This window comes from Tachyglossus aculeatus, chromosome 23 (assembly GCF_015852505.1).
Source record: "Tachyglossus aculeatus isolate mTacAcu1 chromosome 23, mTacAcu1.pri, whole genome shotgun sequence".
Classification (NCBI taxonomy): domain Eukaryota; kingdom Metazoa; phylum Chordata; class Mammalia; order Monotremata; family Tachyglossidae; genus Tachyglossus; species Tachyglossus aculeatus.
In genome coordinates this window covers 17529849-17552416 of record NC_052088.1, presented here as the reverse complement: position 1 = coordinate 17552416, position 22568 = coordinate 17529849, and positions in this window count along the sequence as shown.

The window sequence follows — 22568 nt, the reverse complement described above, 5'->3', positions numbered from 1 at the left end:
TTTAGTCTCCAGTTTGAATTTTCAAAAGGTAAAGAGGAACTGAACACTAATAGGAGGCAGGGACATTTGGTGTTTCTGGAGCACAATGCATTCTCCAAGTTTTAAAGGAAATGTTGCATGATATTTAAATGATACCTTTACCGTGAATTCTCCTCATGAGCTAATCACCTCATTTGGAGCTAAATAGGCTCTGAAACCAAAGGCTGAGGTGTCCACAGAAAATAAATTCTGAAGGCTGAGGAATTTATTAGCACCGAATACAATTAGTACCAAATTGACAGGAAACATCTTTAAAAATGTATCCCTCCTCCCACATCTCTAGCCTTTTCAGTTCCTCTCTCTCCATGATGCTTTGGAGACTAATTTCCTCACCCCTCGATTAGAAATTCTTTCTTTATTCATTCCATTTATTTATAAGGTTCTCAACTTCCATTCCATAATCCATATTACAATTTATTCAGGGCAATAATTTCCGCTATTAATTCTTACAGTAAAGAGATCACCTCTTTTAAAAGTTTCAAACTATTGCGTATTGAAAGCAGATAGCACCACTATGCTCACTGTATATGGATAACCAAGCTATAGAGATGTTAGCTACTGCACAGAGTGGTTAAGTGACTTGGTAAAGATCGCACAGAAAGAGAACTGGAAATCAGAACCTTGACCTTTGATATTCAGTTGAAGACTGGTAAAGCATACACTCTTGCTACTTTGTTTGTAAAAGAAAGTGAGAGGAAAAGAAAATCTTCACTTTGGGCAGGGTTTTTTTGCCCTTTTTCAATTAATTCACATTGGCCTCTTTTTCTTAATAAAGGTTTTTCTATTTCAGTTTTATGTTTATGCTTTTCAGATATGCCAAACACTCCCTCTGATGCCAATTTCCACTCCCCTTGTCCCCACCCTGATCTGGGAAAAGGGTGTGGTGTTTCAGGCATTCAAATTTGCGTGGGGTGGGGGAGATTGTCCTTTTTCACACTTTGAGTGTGGCAAAACCCTGGCTTAATAATAATAATGATTTTGGTATTTGTTAAGCGCTTACTACATGCAAAGCACTGTTCTAAGCGCTGGATCTCAGCATACAGCACCAAGACAGGGCATGGCGGCCATGCTTACCTGGTGACCTATTGGGAGAACAACAATAGCTGCAGCGAGACCCAGAGGAAAGGAATCGGATCTGGGAGGTCAGCTCTGCCACTGGTCCGCTGTGTGAACTTGGGCAAGTCATTTAACCTTCCTGGGCCCCAGTTTTCTCATCTATAAAATGGGGATAAGAAGATAACTCCTCTCCCTCCCATTCAGACTAGGAGACTCTTGTGAGACATCTTGCCCTCCATCCCCTGCACTCCTACTCAGTGGCTTCCACTACCTGTAATTTATTTTAGTGACCATCTCTCCTGGTAGATTATAAGCTCCTTGAGGGCAGGGTTGGTATCTACCTACACAGTAAGAGCTCAAAAAAATAGCACTTGATTGATTGAGTGATTGATGGAGACAGGGAATGCAATGTATCTGATGATTATCTTGTACTTAGCCCAGAGTTTAGCATTGTTCTTAGCACATAAGAAGGGTTTAGTGAATATTATCATGGCTATTATTACTACCCTTTCAATGGGCCAGAGACTAGTGGTCCTGGGGGCTGCGTAGGTCACTGGCTAAAAGGGAATAGCTTTCCCTTCAATCTGGTGCAGTAGGGAAGAGTAGAGGTGGGAGGGAGGTTTTCTCCCCTCACAGTTCCAGAGATGTGTTGTGGTGTACTTGGAGCTGGAAGGGCAGAGTTGTAGTGATTAGGTTTCCACAACTCAGGCATTAATACCTTTGAAAATAGAGTTTGCACCAACAGTTTCCTCTTTTGATTTAATATTTGTGAGAGAGCAGAGGTTTAATCATCTCCAGCCAACAGGCTGCATTACTCTCTCCAGCTAGACTTTCCAAGAGGCCACTCTTATTAGCCGGACCCCTTGTGTTGTGCAGGCAGGGCCCCAGGATGTGGGTGGGGTGGCAGGGTGAATGAGAGGGGAGGTTATTTTCTTATGAGACATAGGGACACCAACATAGCCATGATCCTGCTTCATCATGTTTATCCAATTTGACATGGGAGTAGATGGTAAAATTTTAGACCGGACCTGTCAAAACATGTCCAGATCCCAATCCTGGTATGATATGCTTGTGTAGGCAAGACAAAGCATCCAAAAAATGAGGCACCTCCAGGCCTGAAATCTGATGTCCATAGACCAGGATGGAGTTGGGTCAAGCGGCCTGGGGAGAAAGCAGGGTGAGAAGAGGAAGTGGGGAAAGAGAAGAAAAGGGAACTAGAAGAAGAGGAAAAAGGAGGAAGATAGGTATGGGGGAGGAGGATTTAGCTTCTCTATTGGAGCTGTTGCTTTCTCTTTCCCACCTTCTCTGTCTCCCATGACCACACAACCCTAGCAGTTTGGCCAAGCTTGGATTACCACCATTTCCACTTCCTCCTGCCCCCAGGGAGGGTCAGACAGCCGCTGCCATCACCAACTCAGTTAAGTTGCAACCACCTGAGGCAGAGGGCAGTGATGGGCAGCAGGAGGTCGCAGTGGGCTAGGGTAGAGGGTGGCACCTAGCAGAGAATGTCTGGGTGTTAGCCAATATCTTAGCCACCCAGCCAAATCCAACCTAGCACTCTTAGACTAGGAATAGTTTTTGGCCCCACTGGAAGTGTCTAGTCTCAACCAAGACCGCTGTTGTTGCAGTTGCTGAAAAAAGGAGACCAATCCTCCTCCATCACCCAAAAATCCTGAAGCAGGATCAAGTTGCAATATCCACATTACATGTCCAAAAGCCTGGAATGCCCTCCCTCCGCACATCTTCCAAGCTAACTCTCTTCCTCCCTCCAAAGCCCTATTGAGAGCTCACCTCCTCCAGGAGGTCTTCCCAAACTGAGCCCCCTTTTTCCTCTCCTCCTCCCCATCCCCCCCACCCTACTTCCTTCCCCTCCCCACAGCACCTGTATATATGTTTGTACAGATTTATTACTCTATTTCACTTGTACATATTTACTATTTATTTTGTCAATGATGTGCATCTAGCTTTACCTCTATTTATTCTGATGACTTGACACCTGACCACATGTTTTGTTTTGTTGTCTGTCTCCCCCTTCTAGATTGTGAGTCCGTTGTTGGGTAGGGACCGTCTCAACATGTTGCCAACTTGTACTTCCCAAGTGCTTAGTACAGTGCTCTGCACACAGTAAGTGCTCAATAAATATGATTGAATGAATGAATGAATAACTGATATCCAAGTTACATGTCCAAGATTGAGCTCCTTATCTTCCCTCCCAAACCCTGTCCTCTCCTTGACTTTCCTGTCACTGTGGATGGCACTACCATCCTTCCCATCCCACAAGCCTGCAACCTTGGTGGCATCCTTGACTACACTCTCTGCCACCCCACATGTCCAATCCGTCACCAAAACCTGCCGGTCTCACCTTCACAACATCACCAAGATCTGCCCTTTCCTCTCCATCCAAACCACTACGCTTTTAGTACAATCAGTCATCTTATCCTGACTGGATTACTGCATCAGCATCCTTTCTGATCTCCCAACCTCCTGTCTCTCCCCACTTCAGTCTATACTTCACTTTGCTGCCTAGATGATCTTTCTGCAGAAATGTTCTGAGCATGTCACTCCCCTCCTCAGAAATATCCAATGGTTGTCTATCAACCTTCGCATGAAGCAAAAACTCCTCACTATTAGCTTCAAAGCTCTCCATCACCTTGCCCCCTTACCTCACCTCCGTTCTCTCCTTCTCCAGCCCAGCCCGCGTCCTCTGCTCCTCATTCTTGCCCGTCCCGCCGTCGACCCCTAGCCCATGTCCTATCTCTGGCCTGGAATGCCCTCCCTCCTCACATCCACCTAATTAGCTCACTTCTCTCCTTCAAAGCCCTACTGAAAGCTCACCTCCTTGAGACCTTCCCAGACTGAGCCCCCCTTTTCCTCTGCTCCTCCTCCCCTCCCCATCGCCCCTACTCCCTCCCTCTGCTCCACCCCCCTCCCCTCCCCACAGCATTTATGTATACATGTACAGATTTAGTTTTCTATTTATTTTATCAGTGATGTGTATTTGTCTATAATTCTATTTATTTATATTGATGCTATTGATGCCTATCTACTCGTTTTGTTTTCTTGTCTGTCTCCCCCCTTCTAGACTGTGAGCCCCTTGTTGGGAAGGGAATGTCATTATTTGTTGCCCATTTCTACTTTCCAAACCCTTAGTACAGTGCTCTGCACACAGTAAGCACTCAATAAATACGATTGAGTGAATGAATATCACTTCAGTCTGCAGTGATGGGACAGAACTCTCCCCCCCCCCCCCCCAAGGATGATCCTACCCTAAAAAGAATCTTTCTATGTTGTTCCCAAACCACTGCCTGAATTTCCCAATCACCGGACCCTTGGGATTTCCCGATCCCAATCCCACCCTTGTCAGCCCTATGGGCAGTGTCAGAGACAGTGGAAGCAATGGCTGAACCTGTTCTCAATCAGTTTCCATAGCAGCTAATACATTTTAGCAATAAACCATCATCCTAGAGTCCATTTGTCCTTGGTAACATTGGGCTTTTTCTCTGATATTCAACTTTAACTCTCCTCCGGAGTTGTAAATTCTTGTTAATGCATTGCAAGATACAGAGTTGAATAAAAAAACAATGGGAATAAGGAGATGGGATGCGATGGAGTTGGGGGGAGTATGGGCAGAGGGAGTGTAAAGAACTGAAAAATCATTCACTATTTATCAATTCATATTCAGTCTGTCACCAAATCCTGTCAGTTCAACCTTCACAAGATCGCTAAAATCGCCCTTTCCTCTCCCTCCAAACTGCTACCATTTTAATCCAATCATTTATCTTATCCTGCCTTGATTACTGCATCAGCCTTCTTGCTGACCTCCCTACTTCCTCTCTCTCCACTCCAGTCCATACTTTCATTGTCATATTCATTGAGCACTTACCATGTGCAGATCACAGTACCAAGCGCTTGGGAGAGTACAATACAACAATAAACAGACACATTCCCTGCCCATAACAAGCTTACAGTCTGCTGCTTGGATCATTTTTCTACACAAACGTTCAGTCCATGTTTCCCCACTCAGGAATTTCCAGGGATTGCCCATCCACCCCTGCATTACACAGAAACTCCTTACCATCAGCTTTAAAACACTCAGTCACCTTGCCCTCTCCTACCTTACCTCCTTAACCCAGCCTGCTCACTTCATCTCCATCTCGTCTATCTCACCACCGACCTCTTCTCCACATCCCGACTCTGGCCTGGAACTTCCTCCCTCTTCATATCCAACAGACTATCCCTCTCCTCACCTTAAAAGTCTTATTAAAAACATATTTCCTCCAAGAGGCCTTCCCTGGCTGAGTTTCCTCTTCTCCCATCCCTTCTAGGTTGCCTTTGCACTTAGATTTGTACTGTTTATTCATCGTCCCTCACTCCACAGTCATTATGCACAATCCATAATTTACTTATATTAATGTTTGTATCCCCCTCTAGACTGTAAGCTTATTGTGGGAAGGGAACATGTCTGTCAACTCTGTTATATTTTACTCTTCCAAGCCCTTAGTACAGTGTTCTGCTTACGGTAAGTGCTCAATAAATATGATTAATTAATTTAAATGTGATTAGTTGATTTAATAAATCTGTTTTGATATTAATGTAATCAAATGTTTCCACAAAATAGTGGCTTCTTGCTGCTATATAAATATTGAGGCAAAATGACAGTGTTCATTTTCAAAGCAGGCGAAATTGATCCTGTGCTAACTGAATATTGCAAGTTTATTTCTATTATGCCAAGTAGCCAAAGTTGGTTTCATTGTGTGATTCGATGGATGTTGGTTCAGAGTTCAGAATAAGCTGGGACTATATGGCAGGGAATGCTGGTGCGTTTTTTTTTTCTCTCCCTAGCTACCCCCAGGCTCCACTCTGTTCAATGTGCAATTAGCAAAGTAAAATTTAAGGGAAAACCAGTCTCTGCAATCTAGCCTCCTGTGCTTCAAAGAGTGGGACTCTTTGAAGCTTTATCTTTCTGCCTCCACCCAGAAAAGAACAGACTGGAGCAGGACAGTAAGGGTGGGAGAGGCCCCACAGAGTAGGGGAAGCAACAGGAAATGTGATGGGAGGAAAGGGAAAGCTAAACAATAGAAGGAGGAAGCAAGAAAAACAGGATCAAGCTGTTGGTCACCTATAGGCTTTGAGGTTAGGACCTGGCTGTTTGCTTCCTAACTCAAATCGTGGGTTTCCAAAACTTCATGATTTTCCTGGTGACGCCAGGAGAATGTATGTTACCAGCCAGTTGACTGCTCTCTCAGGAAAAGGTATAAGGATCAATCAATCATATTTATTGAGCACTTAGTCTGTGCAGAACACTACACTAAGCACTCGGAAGAGTACAATATAACCGAGTAGGCATGTTCCCTGCCCAGAGTGAGCTTATGATCCAGAGGGTAAGGCAGGCATTAATATCAATAAATAAATCACAGATGTGTACATAAGTACTATGGGGCTGAGGGAGGAGTGAATAAATCCAAGTGAAAGGGTGATGCAGAAGGGAGTGGGAAAAGAGAAAATAAGGGCTTAGGGAAGGCATCTTGGGGGACATGTGCTTTTAATAAGGCTTTGAAGGTGGGGAGAGTGAGGTTTTGTAGGATTTGAAGAGAGATGGCATTCCAGACCAGAGGCAGGATGTGCATGAGGGGTCTGCGGCAAGATAGATGAGATCAAGATACTGTGAATAGGTTGGCATTAGAGGAGCGAAGTATGTGGGCTGGCTTGTAGTAGGACATCAGGGAGGCAAGGAAGGAGGAGGCAAGGTAATCGAGTGCTTTAAAACCCATGGTAAGGAGTTTCTGCTTGGTACAGAGGTGGATGGGCAGCCACTGGAGGTTCTCCAGGACTGGGGAAACATCGACTGAACATTGGTGTAGCAAAATGATCTGGGCAGCAGAGCGAAGTATGGACTGGAGTAGGGAGAGACAAGAGGCAGGGAGGTCAGCAAGGAGTCTGATGCAGTAATTAAAGCGGAATAAGATAAATTTTGGGGTAATTCATTCAATCATATTTATTGAGTGCTTACTGTGTGCAGAGCACTGTAATAATAATAATAATAATAATAATAATGACATTTATTAAGTGCTTATTACATGCAAAGCACTGTTCTAAGCGCTGGGGAGGTTACAAGGTGATCAGGTTGTCCCACAGGGGAGCTCACAGTCTTCATCCCCATTTTACAGATGAGGGAACTGAGGCCCAGAGAAGTGAAGTGACTTGCCCAAAGTCACACAGCTGACAATTGGCAGAGCCGGGATTTGAACCCATGACCTCTGACTCCAAAGCCCATGCTCTTTCCACTGAGCCACGCTGCTTCTCTAATCCCTGTACTAATCTCTTGGCAAGTGCAAGTTGGCAACAAGTCGCGGTCCCTACCCAACAACGGGCTTACAGTCTAGAAGGAAATAATAATAATAGCATTTGTTAGGCGCTTACTATGTGCAAAGCACTGTTCTAAGTGCTGCGGAGGATACAAGGTGATCAGGTTATCTCACATGGGGCTCACAATCTTAATCTCTATTTTACTAATGATGGCATTTGTTAGGTGCTTACTACAAGGTGATCAGGTTGTCCCACATGGGGCTTACAATCTTAATCCCCATTTTACAGATGAGGGAACTGAGGCTCGGAGAAGTTAAGTGGATTGCCCAAAGTCATACAGCTGACAAGTGGTGGATCCAGGATTTGAACCCATGACCTCTGACTCCCAAGCCCGTGCTCTTTCCACTGAGCCACACACATAGCAGTGGATGGAGAGAAAAGGGTGGATTTTAGCAGTGTTGAACTGACAGGATTTGGTGACAGATTGAATATGTGTGCTGAACGAGAAAGATGAATCAAGGATAATGCCAAGGTTACAGACTTGTGAGTCAGGGATGATGGTGGTACTGTCTACAGTGATGGGAGAGCAGGGTTTAGATGGGAAGTTAGGGAGTTCTGTTTTGGACATATTAAGTTTGAGGTATCGGAGGTAAATCCAAGTAGAGATGTCCTGAAGGCAGGAGGAAATATGAGTCCGCAGAGAAGGAGAGAAATCAGGGCTGAAGACATAGATTTGGGAATCATATGCATGAGATGGTAGTTGAAGCCATGGGAGCTAATGAGTTTTCCAAGGATTGGGCATAGATGAAGAATGGAAGGGGACCCAGAACTGAGCTTTGATGGGCTCCTACAGTTAGCGGGTGGGAGGCAGAGTAGGAGCCACTAAAGAGACTGAGATTTAGCAGCCAGTGAGATAGGAGGAGAACCAGGAGTGGACTATGTCAGGGAAGCCAAGGTTGGATAATGTTTCCAGGATAAGGGGGAGGTCAGCAATGTCAAAGGCAGCTGAGACGCTGAGAATGATTAGGATGGAGTAGAGGCTGTTGGATTTGGCAAAAAGTAGATCATTGGTAGCCTTTGAGAGGGCAGTTTTGGTTGAGCAAAGGAAACAGAAGCCAGATTGGAAGGAGTCAAAAAGATAATTGGAAGAGAGGAAGTGGAGGCAGAGGGTGTAGACAACTCGCTCAGGGAGTTTGGATAAGTGGAGGGTGCTGTGGAGTCAAGGGAGGGGGTTTTTTAGGTTAGAAGAGGCATGAGCATGTTTGAAAGCAGTGGGGAAGAAGATTTGCAGATAAGAGGGAAGAAGGGATGGGGGAGGTGCTTTGATAAGGTGTGAAGTGATGGGTAGGAGGTGCAGTGGAGGGGGGTGATTCTGAGAGAAGATGGGAGATCTCCTCTTGAGATACTGCTGAGAAAGTTGGGAAAGTTTAAGAAGGGAAAGGAGGAGGGAAGGACTGGAGAGAAGTAGGGGAGATTTTAGGGAGATCACACCTGTTGGTTTCAATTTTCTCAATAAAATACAGGGCCATGTCATTAGGATGTTGATTGTGCAGCAGCAAGTAGGATATTTTACATTTTCTGGGGTCAGTGGGTTTATCTTTCACTCGCTGGTCATTGAGAAAGAACATGATCTGTACCCAGGGGACAGGATAGTCCTTCACCTTTCAACAGAAAAGGATCCAGTCCCTGATCACCCCATAAGAGCCCAATCACTCTAGTAATTCTTAACAATTGTGAAAATCTACGTCTGATGTGTTTCTACACATTTCTGTTACCTGTGGTCTTGTTCATCTTTGCTATGTGCTTGCCAATTGTATTTTATGTAGCTGTGTTTGTCCTATCTCTTCTACTTGAGAAGCTCCTTGAGAATCAGAATTAGCTCTAGTCAGACCTCTGGAGCTCGCCGACGTGTCAGATACAGTTCTGCACTGTGTGCTCAGAGCATGTTGAATGACTCCTTTTATAAGCTAAATGGCCATCCTCAGCCTGACTATATTGGAATGATGCATGTGATTAGGTTAGATTATACTTTTCATCAGAAGCAAAGGAAAATTAGGGGGCCGTGTTGTATGTCCTCACGATCCCTTTCCCCTCAAATGCCTTCAACAGAATCAAAGCAGGGAATAAGTTTGAATGGGGAGGAGTGCTAAGTTTCTTTCTTATAACTACTTGACAGAGCCCTCATTTCACCTCCCCACCCTCCCCTTCTGCCTCAACTATGTATTTGGCTGTGTACCCCTTAAACACTTTGCTACCCACCCTAAGCACTTGAGTGAATCTTTTTACTTTACTGCTTCCCCTATCTGAAATTTATTTTAATGTCTGTCTCCCCTGTAGATATATCCAGATGTATACCAACTGTAACATATTGTTCTTACCAAGCTCTTAGTATTGTGCTCTGTACACAATAAACACTCAGTTGATTAAATCTTTTTCTTTTTCACTTTATGTTACTAGTTTCTGTTTACTAAGTTTCCACTTCTTTCTACTGTTACAATAGCTGAGACCACCAATAAATGTGAACTCAGTGGTATCCTTAACAGATTCTTTCCCCATCATTGCCCACAGACATTGACACACTCTTCAAATAAAAGCCCAGTAGTGACACTAAACTAACAAATCACTGCTCTTCCAATATGTCATCCAAACTTGCTTAGAATATATGATCAGGACCATGTCCCTAAGTCAATCAATCATGTCTGTTGAGTACCTAATGTATGCAGAGCTCTGTATTAAGCACTTGGGAGAATAGAATTGAAGCAGCATGGCTTAGTGGAAAGAGCACGGGCTTGGGAGCCAGAGGTCACGGGTTCTAATCCCAGCTCTGCCACATGTCTGCTGTGTGACCTTGGGCAAGTCACTTAACTTCTCTGAGCCTCAGTTACCTCATCTGTAAAATGGGGATTAAGACTATGAGCCCCACGTGGGACAACCTGATCACCTTGTATCCCCCCAGGGCTTAGAACAGTGTTTCACACATAGTAAGCGCTTAACAAATATAATTATTATTATTATTATAAAGAGACATGGTCCCTGCCTTGATCTAATGGTGGAGACCTACAGACACAAGCAATTCACAGATGCTTCAGCTGTTGGGAAGGTGAATAGATAAATAAGTGGAAGGTGGTCTTGTCACATGCTTATAGATGTCCCTCATTTTTGAAGATAATGTGACTGATGTTTCGATAGTGTTACTAATGTTCTACCAATTCTGTTATATTGTATTCTCCTAAGTACTTAGTGCTCCACACCCAGTAAGTGCTCAATAAATACTAATGACTGATGGTCAGATCCCATTCATGAGTGCAATCTGACTGAGACATGGCCTGCATTCTCTTCCATATCATGTGCATGTAAATATAGTTCCTTTCTTCCCTGCTGTATTTGTTCCACGCAGGGCCTGTCTCTGTTTTCGACCCTGCCTCTTGGTATCTTAATCTTTGTGAAGCTTTTGCCCAAGGGGAACAACTCCTTTCATGATCACCACCCCTGGATGATCTAGCTGCTACAGTAGTCTCCAAGCAGTCCCCAGCCACGGCACACTGTTTGAGATTGTGCTTCGCTTTATCTTTATGTCTCTGGCCTTTCTGCTTGCACGAACCCTTTTCAGTTCACCACACAACTCCTGCTTGGGCATCCTGCAGTCATCCATTCTCCTCACACGTCCCAACCAGTGAAGCAGTGTTGTTGTAAACATTGCTTCATTGCTGGTGAGCTGATTGAGTTCCAGGACTTCACGGTTGGTAATTGTGTCTTGTCATTGGATGTTGAGTATGGTTTGTAGGTGACACTGATAAAACTGCTCAAGCCGGTGTATCTTCAGTAATAGGTCTGGGTCTCACAGTCATCTAGAAGGTTGAACACTACAACAACTTCATAGATCTTCAAATTAGTTTGGAGCCTGGTGTCCTTGTGACACCTTTGTCAATCTGCCAAAAGACATGCTGATGATTTTTCCCTGTTTTCCACTTCTTTGTCTAGCCATGCATCATGCGGTAGGCCCTGTGGCAGCATTGATTTAAATTGCCAATGAAATACAAGGTGCCAGGGTATGGGCTAGTACATAACTTCAATTTTCGTCAGTATTCTTGTCACTCCGTGCTACTGTGCCAAATCTGCAAAGTGATTCATAATCCTTTGCATATCTTCAGTATGTATGTCAGGAGCAGAATTATAGAGCATATAGAAGTTCCTGAACCACTGTCTCAAACACTCTTGATGAGGCCTGCTGAGCTAGAAGTTTCCTGGAGGTTCAGAACTGTAGTTCAATTCCAGTTTCCAGATAACTTCTCGGTCTCTTTGGCTGGCTCCTCCTCTCTCCCACCTCTTACCCGTAGGGGGTCCTCAAAGTTCAGTTCTCTTCTCCATTTACACAAACCCTCTTGGGGAACTCTTATTTATATTGATGTTTGTCTTCCCCTTTGGACTGTATGCTTGTTGTGGGCAGGGACCGTGTCTTCCAACCCTGTTGTGCTGTACTCTCCCAAGTGCTTAGTATAGTACTCTCCATCAACACCTTGCTCATGTACTCCCTTCTTCCTGGCACTCCTCCCCATTTCATAACCAAAAGACCTCCACTTTCCCCATTGTCAAACCCCTAGAAAAATCATACCTCCTCCAGGAAGCCTATCCTGACTAACCTTCCATCTCCCCATCCTTTTCTCCCTTTCTTCCTCATTGCCTAGGCATTTGTGTTCATGCCCCCTAGTATTTTGATATTCACCCACCCCCACCCTTATGTTGATATCCTATACTCTTTTGCCTCCCATATTTGTAATTTATTTTAACGTCTGTCTTCCCCACTAGATTACAAGCTCCTTTTGTCCCCCCCTCCCCACATTTGAAGTAGAAGACCTAGAGGAAAGAACCCATGCCTGGGAATCTAATCCTGGTTCTGCCACTTGCCTATTGGGTGATTTTTGGGAGAGTCACTTGACTTCTCCGGACCTCAGTTTCCTCATCTGTAAAATAGTGGTAAAACATGTTCTCTGTCCTCTTAGTTCTCTGTCTCCCCCTTCTAGACTGTGAGCCCACTGTTGGGTAGGGACTGTCTCTATATGTTGCCAACTTGTACTTCCCAAGCGCTTAGTACAGTGCTCTGCACACAGTAAGCGCTCAATAAATACGATTGATTGATTAGTTGGTGAGGCCCATGTGGGACAGGGACTATATGTAACCTGATTTATCTTTTCTATACCCTAGGGCTTAGTACAGTGCTTGGCACAAAGTAAGCACTTAACAAATACCATTATTATTATTACTATTACTATTATTATTAGGCTGTACACTCCTTGAGGGAGTGTCCATCATGATCATGTCCATCAACTCTAGTGTACTCTCCCAAGTGCTTACTATAGTGTTCTGCACACCCTAAGCACTCGATATGAATACCACTGACCGATCTATTGACTCTCAAACAAGGCAGCATAACACAGGTCAAACAGAACTGAACATACCACACAACCTTGCTTTACCACAGTGATGTTGGGGAAAGGATCAGCAAGAGGAAAGAGGAGAAATGAGGAGGGGGAGCGAGCGAGCAAGAGAGACTGTGGGCAAAGCCTTAAATTGATTTCTTATGTGTCATGTCTGGACTCCAGAGATCCTGTTAGAATCCATTTCCTCCGAAGAAGTCTCCAGACCTCCAGAGGACCCTAGTATTTGTAGTTTAGTTCTAGGAACTGGAACACTGGGCATAGGATAGAGATTCTTGGAATGCACTTTCTATCTCCTCTCCCACTTTTTGACACAGCTATTGCTCCAAGAGAGGAATGGAAAGGCAGAGAAGGAGGTTTCTATGTTATGAATGTTTCTGGGACATGTAGTCCCAGGAATACTATCCAGGAGGTACACTGCAATTCTAGGACTCCATGACCCAGAAACTCTCCTGAAGAAAGAACTGGTGATGATGGCCTCATTCTGCTTTGCAAATGTGCCAAGCTCCCAGTTTGCAAAAGAGGGGCCCTGCATTGCTGTAGGCGTCCTTCCCCACTGTGGCACAGCCACTGCTGCTCTTGGGTCCTGTAGCATTCACTTGCAGGGCCCTGCTTCACAGTGCATCCTCTGAGAGAAAGCTAGAGTCCCTCTTTAAGTGCGGCCTAAGGTGGCGGCTTCGCTCACTTCCCCTTCTCCACCCTTGCATTTTGGTTAAGGGCTCTGTGCCCACTCATAACTGAAGGTTAGGACATCCAGTCTAGGCTAACAGATAAGGGGTGAGGCTTGATTTTTTTTAAAGGGTGTGGTTTGATGGTTGTTTTTTCTTGGTCAGAAGAATGTAATCATTATGCCTGCACACTGCTGTGGGCAGAATGTAGAGGGACCATACCTAGCAGCCCCATTACTGTGGCCCCAGGGACACTGAATTGAGTCTGGGTTTCCCGAGGGTGAGCGCCCCTGCAGAATTCTACAACTTGATAGCTCAGATGTTAATGGGGGTACATTTCAGGGTGACATGATTCATAGATAAGAAAAGTTATAAAATGCCCATCTTAGCTTTCTGGATCTAGGGAAGAATCTTCTAAAAATGGACCTGGTAAAACTTCTCCTTCTGCCTCAGATGCTGAGTGTTCCTTCCAAGTAGGGCCAGTCTTTCTGAACAGGCAAAGCAAGAAGTTAAGGTGTACCAGATTGTCAGGGGAAGGCAAGGACAGTTTGAGGCATGCAGAGAAAGGCTGGGCGGTGCGGAGAGGGAGACAGTGTTCGGATCTGGAGCTGTGCTCTCACTTGTCCATTCTCTTCCCTGAGCCCCGTGAACAGGCAATGAACAGAGGGTGCTCTGTGGTGTGTCATCTTCCAGAGGAGGGAGGGAAGGTGACACACACAGAGCATTTTAGGTTTGTAAATGCAAAAACTGGAATGCGGTGGGCTGGGCTGGGGAAGGGGATCGAATGAGTGGGAATTTGAACTCAGGTGCGCCTGACATCATCATCAACAACAATGACAACAACAACAACAAAACCCTTTGAGCTCGTTCAAAGACTCATTCCTCAAAAATGTAGACCAAAGACCAAATGGATGTGCTGGTGGAAACAAAACTTTGGCAAGACCTCTAAACCCCTCTCAGTTATCAGAACTCAACACATGCTGGCTTGCTTGAGGGTTATCTCCCCCTCTTTCCCATCACCGCCATCTGCTACTTCAGGAACCATGGTGAAGGACTCACAGGTGGGAAAGTCTTAAACAGTGGCAAACTCGAGGGCTAGCAGCCACAAAGTATACTACCACATGAGGAGTGCACTATTTTACCCCTGCTTCAAGGTGCCATTCTGAGGGATCGGCAGCAAGACCATTTCTAGTCATCAGTGACTGCAAGAGCTCTGGCTGTATTCTTACTCTTCCTCGATATAGTTAGACAGTTCAATTGAAGACCCCTTCTATACTAGCAGACGCATGGTTTATGTTGATGTGAGAGAAATAGAGGAACTCATTGGAGTAGAGCGGACTGAAGGAGAAGCAGTTTGGCTTAGTGGCTAGACCATGGGCCTCGGAGTCAAAAGGACCTAGGTTCTAACCCTGGCTCTGCCACTTGTCTGCTGTGTGGCTTTGGGCAAGCACTTAACTTCTCTGTGCCTCAGTTACCTTATCTGCAAGTGGGGATTAGGACCCAGCCCGCACAGGATTAGGACCCAGCCCGCACACTTGGCTCCTTTAATGCTAACCTTCTCACTGTACCTCCATCTTGTCTATCTCACCCATGTCCTGCCTCTGGCCTGGAACGCCATTCCCTCTTCATATCCAAAAGACAATCACTTCCCTCTGCTTCAAAGCCTTATTGAAGGCACATCTCCTCCAAGAGGCCTTCCCTGACTAAGCCCTCCTTTCGTCTTCTCCCACTCCCTTCTATGTCGCCCCAACTTGCTTCCTTTATCCACGATTTGTCTGCTGTGTGGTACTGGACAAGTCACTTCACTTCTCTGTGCCTCAGTTACCTCATCTGTAAAATGTGGATTAAGACTGTGAACCCCATGAGGGACAGGAACTGTGTCCAACCCAATTTGGTTATATCCACCCAGTGCTTAGTACAGTGCCTGGCACTTAGTAGGCACTTAACAAATACCACAGTTATTATTATTATTCATCCCCCCCCCCCAGCCCCACAGCACTTATGTCCCTATCTGTATTTATATTAATTAATGTCTGTCTCCTTCTCTGGACTGTAAGCTCACTGTGAGCAGGGAAGGTATCTGTTTATTGTTATATGGTAGTCTTCTGAGTGCTTAGTACAGTGCTCTGCACACAGTAAACAGTCAATAAATATGATTGACTGACTGACTGACTGGGCTCCATGTGGGACGTGAGTTGTGTCCAACCTAATTAGCTTGTTTTCACCCCTGTGGTTATTACAGTGCCTAGCACATAGTAAGTGCTTAACAAATAACAAAGAGACAGAAGGAGAGAGACTCATCTCACACATTTTCACACTCCCATATTCATTCCTGCACACTCACAGCCACGTGCCCTCATTCATACTCGCCCCCATATTGTCACATACACACTCACACAGACACATACACTTGGGGAACACACACAATTACAGAAACTGTCAGGGTTTCTAAAGTCCAGGACATCAGCGGGACCGCTGTAGCAGGGAAAAGTAACACAATAGGGGGTACAGCTTTCCCTGCCATGGCCTTCCCTGTTGGCTGGTCAGTATTTCTGGCTCAGAACCCACAGGATCTAGCAGAGGCAGGAAATCCGGACAGGGCACTGGGCAGGAGTGGAGCAGAACAATAGTGACAGAAAGTGGTAAATCGAACAACGCTTGGGTGTAGCTGCTACTGCAACCGGTGGTTGCCCATATTTCCCACCTCCACCAGCTACTAAAGAACACTTGCCAGACATTAAAAGTGTTTAGTACAGTGCTCTGCACACATTAAGCGCTCAACCCCCTCGATTTGATAAGGAGGATCACGGTATGATTTCACTTGCCTTCTCTTACCGCTGCTACTCCTACCCCGAGAAGTTTGTTCAGTTTGTCAGCCCCTGTGAATTGTATATCTGTGGGGGGCCACAGGGAGAAAAGGAGAGGGGAAATGAGGAGGAGTATTACTTTGTGTGTATTTTGGCTCTCCCTCAAGGATATTTTCATTGTAGTCCAACCCCTTCAGAAGGCAGGGCCACAGCAGGCAGAAAGAGGTTACTTTGAGGCAGAAGGAAATGCCAAAGCACCTCCCCAGCATACTCTCCTCCCCTCCCCTCCATACCTCACCCCTCTTAGACAGTCGTCTCCCATGACCGTCTCCAAGCCGATCGGATTCTCATGGAAGGCAATCCATTTCCAATATTATTTATATAGGTAACCCAAGATTGACAAAGGCCAAGTATTCAGTGCTTGGCTATAGCACAGATTCCACTTAGTGTAACACTTTTTTCCCCCATTATTGCTTTCCCTAACCCCTTGGCCTCCAAACATCTCATGGTAAACACTATCCTATACTGTAAATTTAGTTGTCTCCCTCTCTCGTTACGAACGAAAAAGTTTGGACACTTCTGAAATTTGCCAAAAATAAGAGTACGAATTCCAGAGGGAGTCTGTATTGTTTAAAAGAAGAAAATCATTCCCCAAAGAAATAATTTAGTCTGAAATGTTATGCTATCTTGTGACTTTTGTGAAACAATGAAGGGTGTTGTGGCTTGAGGCATTTTTGAGGGAACAAAACTAATGGTGAATGATGGAGGAGATGGCAAATCATTGTGAAGATTTAGCAAAAACATACTAATAATAACTAGTTGAAAGGCCCATCAAATAATGAGAGGTGTGGTATTGGTGGGTAGGACTTAGTGAATTGATTTATATTTACTTATTGATATTAATGTCTATCTCCCCATCTAGACGGTAAGGTCCCTGTGGGCAGGGAACATATCTACCAACTCTGTGACATTTTACTCTCCCAAAGCTGCGTACAGTGCTCTGCACACAAATTAATAAATACAAGTGATTGACCGAATCAGGACCCGCAACTGTGAGAAGTAGTGAGAAACTAGAGTTGGGTAGCTCAGCTCGGTGGCTCTCTCTTCCCTCAATCAATGGCATAGATTGCGCATTGTGTGCACAGTGCTGAACTGAGCACTTGGGTGGGTGAAATAGAGTAGGTAGACACCATCCCTGCTCACATCATGATTACCCCAACAGGGCTGGGTGAATCCTCATGAAGGTGAACTGTGGGAAACTTTTTGGTCTTGCTGGTCTCCCTATCTGCAGCTCTCCAGGAGCTGGGTTTCTTCCCAGCTCCTGCCATTCCTGTCTAAGGCTCCTATGTGCTGGTTCGCTCCCTGGTCCTCCTGATGGCTCTCCCTCAGGGAAATCGATCTTTTGTGTGTTAATATAGTAGGACTTAGAGGTTTAAACTAAGAAAGTCTTTTGCTCATCATGGTGTATATTAGTTATGAACATTTAATGGCAGAGAGCCACTCTGTGTATAAAAACCTCTTTTGGACTTCTTTTTTTTTAAAAAAAACAACAGTCAAGTTGTAGGAAGCTATCACACTATTTTCCTACAATTTCTGTTTAAAGACTTCTCTCTTTGCCAAACCATTTTTTTTTCATTTGAAGAAAATACATTTCAAACTCTTGGTGATACTGAAAAGATTTAGTTTCCTTAGGGATGCTAAATCACAATCACTTAGATCTGGACTGTGAGCCCACTGTTGGGTAGGGACTGTCTCTATATGTTGCCAACTTATACTTCCCAAGCGCTTAGTACAGTGCTCTGCACACAGTCAGCTCTCAATAAATACGATTGATTGATTGATTGACAAGCGTACAGCCTAGGCTACCTAACCTCATTAGTAAGCCTTCATGAATATGTATTTAGGGGTATATGTATCTATTTAGCCGGTGTAATAAGCAAAGTAAATAAGTGGCTATTGTACCAGATAAACTTGTTTTAAAGCAACAGCTGGACTGTGTCAGACGATTTCAGAAATTAACAACTTGGCTCACATTTCCCTTTCTATACTTCTGTAATGCATTACCGCCTATTGAAACAAAGTATAAGAAAGTCCCAACTGATCCTGTTGTCTGGTCTTTTGGTACAAGGCAGGCTGTGAACCTGACCATGTTAGTCTATTCTCTCTGAGAATACAATTCCTTTAATGAATGACAAACATCTCAGAGCTTGCTCGCATTCTTCTGTGGAATAGTCACTTCTAGGAGAGAGAGGTGTGGTCTCGTGGTCTGGGAACAGAAGAGGGAGCCAGGAACACTGAGTGCTTCTACTCCTTCAACTTCTGACTTGTTCTATGGCCTAGGACAAGCCAATTAACTTCTCTGTGACTCAGTTTCCCACCGTGAAAATCTAGTTGGGAGAAACCGGTTAACAGGTTTCAGTGAATATTAATGAATGAAGGCCCATAAATTGTTCTGAAATGAAAAACTTTATGAGTGCCATTAAGATTGTTATTTTTATAAACTAATTCATTTTCATGAAACAAATGAATAAACAGAAGAATTTTGTCGCAGAAAAACTGGATTGAAAAACAAGGCATGATTTCTGTTTAAATCATTTTAAAGAAGCTCATCCTACAATACATAAGGAAAAATACTATCCAAAACTCACTATATCAAAGAGTTATGATTTCAAAGGAAATGTACCCAGTGAAAATAGTCATGATTAACCTCTACTTAATAAACAAAGTGGGGTACTCTTGGTTCTACCTAATAAAGAAATCTATTCTGAGAGATTCCATGCTCGTTATGCATTGAATGAATATAGACATTCCTAACCTTAATACACAAAAAGGAAAAGCAAAAATTTTTACAGTCAATCTAGGGCTCAAGCAGGGTGGGATAATACATTGCCTGTTTTAAAATGATAAAGACTTCCAAGAATAAAGATGCAGGTTCCAGAAAGAGAAAATTGTTCATACGTGCCCAAACAAAAGAAAAAAACTGTAATGATTGAGTAATTGCGGTGTTCTATATCTGGAATAAAAAAGTAAAAAAAAAAAAATCCAACCAAGAATGGTCCACCTCAGTGGCTCAGCTGGTCAGCATTCTCATACACAAAGCCCAGTGCTCTTTGGTGAGACCAAAGAATTAATCAGCATTATGTAAGAGAGTGTTTTTTTTATAACGCCTTAAAAATGCATTGTAAATTATTTTACAGTGTTGCACTAGGAAGCTTTAAAATGCTTCCTTTCCCCCCCACCCTTTTTTTTTCATCAAAACAAACAAAGCAATGGATCTTCCATTCTGGTTCTAGGATCCCAGATTTGGCTCAGTGTATGTGTTTCAAATCTCATTAATTACGATATTGGCCCCATGAGATGTAGTTACTGCTGCAAAGAACACTCTTTGTACTCAAAATGATTTGAGCAAGGGCAAAGAAACATTTTATTTACATGTGTAAATTCTAAGATAAAAATGAGAAGACACATCCTTTTTCATTAAACTGCACAGATGTTTAAGTAATTGACCTGATTGATTTCTTTAAACTTTAGGGTGACCATATATTTTCCCTTTGTGTATTTATTGGATGATAACATTCTTATAAAAGTAAGTGTGACATTAAGTTGGCAAGTTCCGAACTAAGACCTCTCAGTGTTTTGTTCTTCCCAGGCACGAAGATCAAATTGTTCTGAATTCCATACCCCACTGAGCAGGTCCATAATTTCTTTACTTTTGGAATTTGAGAATATGTGTTATTGCCCACGGGCCTTTAGTTCATGTACAAAATTTAGGTTGAAATAAATTCCAGAAGGAAGATTGTATAGAGCCCTCCCTCTCTCTACCCTCAACGCCCCCTCCTCCCCCGACTCTCAAAATTCTTTAGAGGTCTCACTTTCCCACTTCTGCTTTTTCCTCCACTTTAAATTGTAGTCAGAATGCACTCTAGCCTCTAGGAAATGCAAGACTATGTTCTCAGTGAACTTTGATACATTCTACAATTTCCAGACACGGGGGTCACAGACGATGGTTAATTCCGGGCTTTGTACAGGTCATCATGGCAAACCAGTGGAACAATCGTCTTAACAAGGAGACCCCAGTGACAGAGGACAACTCGGGGGTGCCCCGGACCATACGTCAAGAAGGGTCCCGCACTTGACATGGTTCATAGTTCAGTGCTGCTGCTGATTAGGCATCACTGCCACCCTCTCTGGTTGGGTCTAGAAGCGTCACCAGTCGGTGACCAGCAGTGACAAGAACCCTAACCCCGAGAAGTCAAAAGGGCTAGTTAGAGCCCCCTCCGGCCTCAGCGTAGGTTTCCCCACCGAGCTCCGCTCTGCCGCTGCTCTCGCCAACCGCTGATGACCTAGGGTTCCCACCGCCGTCGCCCATCTTCTGATGCCAATCTGGCCCAGAGTAAGTTTCCGCGGGTGGCGGTGGTGTGGAACTAAAAGACCAGTCCGCCCTAGAGCCCACCCAGATTTATCCCTCTCGGGAGTGTGGGTGACAGCACGGTGCTTAGACCTCTGTGGAGTGCATCTCTGTCATGGCCTCCTTTTGCCAGTTGTGAGTAGGCGTTAGGACAGATTGACAGCTAGAGTCCTCTCTGGCCCTCATCCCCAGAATCTCAGACGTTAGATGTCCCTGGCTGATGTAGTTACGGTTTAAAACCAGCAATAGAGTTAGAGTTCCAGAAAAAAACAAACCAAAACATTTTTAACGACCTCGGCAGAGTGTATACAGTGACAGGCTGAAGATTTTGGAGGTCTGTGGGTACCAGGTTCCATCCAGGGATTATTTAATTTTTTCAGAGCCTACAAATTTGTAACAGGTTTAATTTAGCCTGCAGTTACTGAATCAGAGACAAAAAGGAGAATTGCAGCCTTACAAATAGGAAAACAATTGTCCTTAGAAATTCTTTCTCTTCAAGTCAATGTGATTCTTCATTTCCTCTTTCCTCTCCTCAGCTATACTCATTTCTTCTGTATTTTTCTGTCAGTTTCTTCTTCCTTTTCCACCAGGTTCCTATCTTTTCCCCTTTCTGTTATCCTTATCTTATTTACCATGATTCTCTCATCACCTCTTTCCTTTGGAGACTTGCTTCTCCTCCCATTCTTATCCTCTTGCGTCTTGGCTTCAGTTCCTCCTTTTATGTTCTCTTCTCATTTCCCTATCTCCATACCTTATCTACCCTTTACCCCCTTTCCTGTCCTGTTTACTTACCAATACCCTAATATTCTTTATCCTTCTCACTATGTATCCCTCTCTCTACTTGCCCATTAGATCCTACAGTCCTGGAGGCCAAGGATCTTGATCTATTTACTCTTGTACTCTCCAAAGTGCTAAGTATTGCTCCTCACCAAGTAAGTGCTCAATAAATACCACTGATCCGCTCCCTGTTTATTTCCGCTTCTCTTAATCACCAACCCTTTCTCCTCCTGGTTTTCGATCCCCATCTGTTTGTTCCCCCTGATTTCTATCATTTCCTGTCAATCCCTTCCAAGCCCATTGTTTTCTACTGGATGTACATTTTTATAGTCATTCTACTAAAGTGTTTAGGCAAAACATTAGGAATAGAAAAGCCCAATTTCTCATCTGAATTCCATTTCCTTTAGCGTCCCCAATTCTCACAAATTTGCTGTCACCGTTCCCAGACCCTTTCCCCGTTCCTCCCCCCTGCCAGCCCCATCGCCCCCTTCTTCCTATCATTGCCCTTTCCAAATCCAAGCTTGCCTTCTTTCCAACTCCATTGGCCCTCTTTTAGGCAGCCCATTCATCCATTCAATCGTACTTATTGAGCACTTACTGGGGGCAGAGCACTGGGAAGTACAATTCAGCGACAAATAGAGGCAATCCCTGCCCACAACGGGGTCACCAGGAGGGACGGGGTCCTTTTTATTGGGGTTTTCTACCCATTTTGCAGAAACCAACTTGGGGAGGTAGTCACAAAAGGCGCCCAGCAAGGAAAACAACAACAAGAAAAAGAAGCCCTTCAGTTATTCTCCTAGATGTTGTTGGGCAGAGGGCCTCTCAGCTCCATCTGCTCTGTTCCTTGTCTGTGGTACAAGTGAAGGTCGAAGAGCAACCGACCCGGCAGGGTCCGGCTCCTTTCCCCCTGAAACAGGACGAGTGGGAAGAACTCAAGTGAAAGTGTGAGGGGAAAACTCTGACTTGGGTTGAGCAGGGCCCGGGAGCGACATTTTGGGCTCATGAGGGACTTCCCTCAAGGGGCCGGGGAAGGGGAGAGGAGGGAGCCGACTGACTCCCCTCAGGTTAGGCG